Source organism: Protobothrops mucrosquamatus, unplaced genomic scaffold (genome assembly GCF_001527695.2).
Source record: "Protobothrops mucrosquamatus isolate PMUCROS unplaced genomic scaffold, P.Mucros_1.0 scaffold3608, whole genome shotgun sequence".
Classification (NCBI taxonomy): Eukaryota; Metazoa; Chordata; class Lepidosauria; order Squamata; family Viperidae; genus Protobothrops; species Protobothrops mucrosquamatus.
Genome location: NW_015389571.1, coordinates 94035 through 98443, shown reverse-complemented (window position 1 = coordinate 98443; position 4409 = coordinate 94035).

Below are 4409 nucleotides of genomic sequence, written 5' to 3'. Positions count from 1 at the left end.
TATTCCATATATTCTATTCCATTCTATTCTATTCTATTTCTTCCATATTCTATTCTATTCTACTCTACTCTACTCTACTCTACTCTACTCTACTCTACTCTACTCTACTCTACTCTACTCTGTTCTGTTCTATTCTATTTCTTCCATATTCTATTCTATTCTATTTCTTCCATATTCTATTCTATTCTATTCTATTCTATTCTATTCTATTCTATTCTATTCTATTCTATTCTATTCTATTCTATTCTATTTCTTCCATATTCTATTCTATTCTATTCTATTCTATTCTATTCTATTCTATTCTATTTCTTCCATATTCTACTCTACTCTACTCTACTCTACTCTACTCTACTCTACTCTACTCTACTCTACTCTACTCTACTCTACTCTACTCTACTCTACTCTACTCTATTCTATTCTATCCAGAAGCGGTCTCCATGTAGAAACAAAAGTACTTATATTCTTTCCTTTCATCAAAACAGTCAACTTAACCATCATGCCTCCATGTCCTTGATTTTTGCTTAATATTGAAAATACCGCCTTCTAGAACTTTATTCACAGCCTTAATATATTTAAAGGTTTCAACCATGCCCCCCTCTTTTGCTTCTGTCCTCCAAATTTGTACATAATTCAGTTCCTCCAATCTCTCCTGATAGGTTTTGTCCCTCAGACCATGCGCCATTTTTGTTGCCCCATCTCTGGATTCGCTTTACCTCATCAATATCTTTTTTTTAAGCGAGGTTTCCAGAACTGGACACAGTACAGGTGATCCTCAACTTACGACCACAATTGAGCCCAAAATTTAGGTTGCTAAGTGAGACAATTGTTAAGTGCCCCATTTTAATGACTTTTCTTGCCACATTTGTTAAAGGGAACCACTGCCGTTGTTAAATGAGTAACCCAGTTGTTAAGTGAATCTGGCTTCCCCATTGACTTTGCTTGTCGGACGGTCGCAAAAGGGGATCACATGACCCCGGGATACTGCAATTGTCATAAATGTGAGTCTGTTGCCAAACATCCGAATTTAAGTTGCATGACCATGGGGATGCTGCAAAGGTCATAAGTGTGAAAAATGGTCCTGTCACTTTTTTCAGTACTGTTGTAACTTCAAACGGCCACTAAGCGAACTGTTGTAGTCCTCGACTTACAATAGTTCACTTAGTGACAGTTCAAACTTACAACGGCACTGAAAAATGTGACTTATGACCGTTTTTCACAGTTACGACCTTTTCAGCATCCCCATGATCAGGTGATCAAAATTCAGGGTTCATATTTATGACCGCTGTTGTGTCCCAAGGTCACGTGATCCCCTTTTGCGGCCTTCAGACAAGCAAACTCAATGGGGGGAAGCCAGATTCATTTAACAACTGCGTTACTAACTTAACTCGCAGTGATTCACTTAACAACTGTGGCGAGAAAGGTCGTAAACTGGGGCAAAGCTCACAAATGTCTCATTTTAACAACAGAAATTTTGGGCTCAATTGTGGTCGTAAATCGAGGACTAAACAGATGGAAACTAATCAAGGAGAGAAGCAACCTAGAACTAAGGAGAAACTTCCTGACAGTGGGAACAATTAACCAGTGGAACAGCTTGCCACCAGAAGTTATGGGTTCTCCATCACTGGAGGTTTTTAAGAAGAGACTGGACAGCCATTTTTGTCTGAAATGGTTTAGGGTTTCTTGCCTGAGCAGGGGGTTGGACTAGATGACCTCTAAGGTCCCTTCCAACTTTATTATTATTATTATTATTATTATTATTATTATTATTATTATTATTATTATTATTATTATTATTATTATTATTATTATTATTATTATATTAAACTCTATTCCAAATGGGGTCTGATTAAAGCTAGGGAGGGCAGCCATGCTGAAGTGACCTGAACCCAGCCTTGTCCATCCATTATCCACAAAATGGTGGAAGGAATTGAACTGCAATCCTGGATACCTGCTTGACTTTTTTGCCTTCCTTCAGGTTATTCTTGGGCTGTCTGCTCCCCCCATCCCACCGATAACCACTAATAAAACCTTGGCTTTATTGTTCTATCAAACTACCTCGGGCAGTAAAGAGAGGGACTCTTTGACCGTCCCCGATGTTGGTTTTGTGTTGGGCGGACCCTGGGATATATTCCACTGAGTCCACAAGTTAGACAACTGCTGGGGGACGTTTGATAAGGTGGCGGTCCCGGTGGTCTGGGCATATTCCACCTGGAAAGAGAGAAAGAAGCTTTAGTACAGTTAGTCCTCTACTTACAACTGCCCAAAGTGTGAAAGAAAGATTGCAGATAGTCCTCAGCTTACAACAGCTCATTTAGTGACTGTTCAAAGGCACTGAAAAAAGTGACCGATGACCCTTATTCACACTTACACTCCCTTTCGTCACAAGACCAAAATTGAGATACTTGGCATCTGACTCATATTTACGACGGTTGCAATGTCACTGGGACATGGGATCCCCCTTTTGCAACCTTCGGACAAGCAAAGTCAGTGGGGGAAGCCAGATTCACTTAACAACTGTGTTACTAACTTAATTACGATTCCCTTAACAACTGTGAGAAGAAAATTCATAAAATGGGGCAAAACTCACTTAACAAATGTCTCATTTAGCAACAGAAATTGTGGGCTCCACTGTGTTTGTAAGTCGAGGGCTAAGTGTATTCAGCTCAAGAATGAGTCTGTTGCCAGGGATGATAATATAGGTATTCCTCGACTTACAACCATTATTAAGCCCAAAATTTCTATTGCTAAGGTGACCACGTGATCCCCTGGGACACTGCAACCATCGTAAATATGAGTTAGTTGCCAAGCATCTGAATTTTGAACATGTGACCACAGGGATGTTGCAATGGTCATCAGTGTGAAAAACAATCATAATTACTTTTTCAGTGCTGTTGTAACTTTGAACGGTCACTAAATGAACTGTTGTAAGTTGGGGGCTACCTGTATGATGGTAGAGAACTTTGAAACAAGGATGGAGGACATATGATAGCAGAGAATTTTGGAATAAGGAGGGAGGACATATGATGGAAGATAACTTTGACACAAGGACATATGATAGCAGAGAACTTTGAAACAAGAATGGAGGACATATGATAGTGAACTTTGGAATAAGGATGGAGGACATATGATAACAGAGAACTTTGAAGCAAGGACATATGATGGTAGAGAACTTTGAAACAAGAATGGAGGACATATGATAGTGAACTTTGGAATAAGGATGGAGGACATGATGGTAGAGAACTTTGAAGCAAGGATGGAGGACATATGATAGTGAACTTTGGAATAAGGATGGAGGAGTTGTGGTGAACTTTAAAACAAGGACATATGATAGCAGAGAACTTTGGAATAAGGATGGAGGAAATGTGGTGAACTTTGAAACAAGGATGGAGGACATATGATAGCAGATAACTTTGGAATAAGGATGGAGGATATATGATGGTAGAGAACTTTGAAACAAGGATGGAGGACATATGATGGAAGAGAACTTTGAAATAAGGACATATGATAGCAGAGAACTTTGAAACAAGGATGGAGGACATATGATAGCAGAGAACTTTGGAATAAGGACGGAGGACATATGATGGTAGAGAACTTTGAAACAAGGATGTGATGGTGGTGGGACTCGCCTCTTCCACCTCCTCCTCAGACCTACCATCTCTAAGATCTGATCAAGCAGAGAGAGACTTTCGTGTGTATTTTGACGCGCTGCCTTGATTTGGTGCAACACAATTTTGAAGGCCCGGTTCCTCAGCTGGGTCGAAAGCGAGTTGATCCTCATGAAACAACCTTCCTTGCAAAGATCCTGCATAGACGTGTCCACTTCCCCCGGGGTGGCGTTGGAAAGGGCTGAGAAAACACAACCACACATTTCCTTGATATGGAAGCGTTGGTGTGAATCGAGGTCTTTGGTGTTTAAAAAGAATTTAGGTTGAACATCACCTCACAGTGCTGGGCGGTCACCTGATGTCACAGTAGAGATAGTCCCTGACATACGACCGTGATGAAGCCTGCCCATTACGGTCGCTTGTTCGATCAGTCATAAAACAGGTTGGTTATGTGACCGATCCAATTTTAGGACTTTTTTTGTCTTTAAGCGGAACGCGGTGGTTGTTAACCAGCCGCAGCAGTTATTAAGCAAATGCTGTGGTCATTAAGTGAACCAATGATTCACTATGGATGAGGTTTTGCCCCAAACTGAAAATGTTGGTTTTCAGCAAAACTGTAATAAAACATAGTCACATGACTGTAGGAAATTGCGGATGGCTATCAATGCAACCATATTACCGAGTGCCTAAAATTAGATTGTGTGACTATAGAGGGAATCTGACTTTGAATCCAGGTTCTCAAGTCCCCTTGTCAGTTTCTACCTTATGCTGGCTTGTGCTTCGCTACCAAGCAGGGACAGTCTG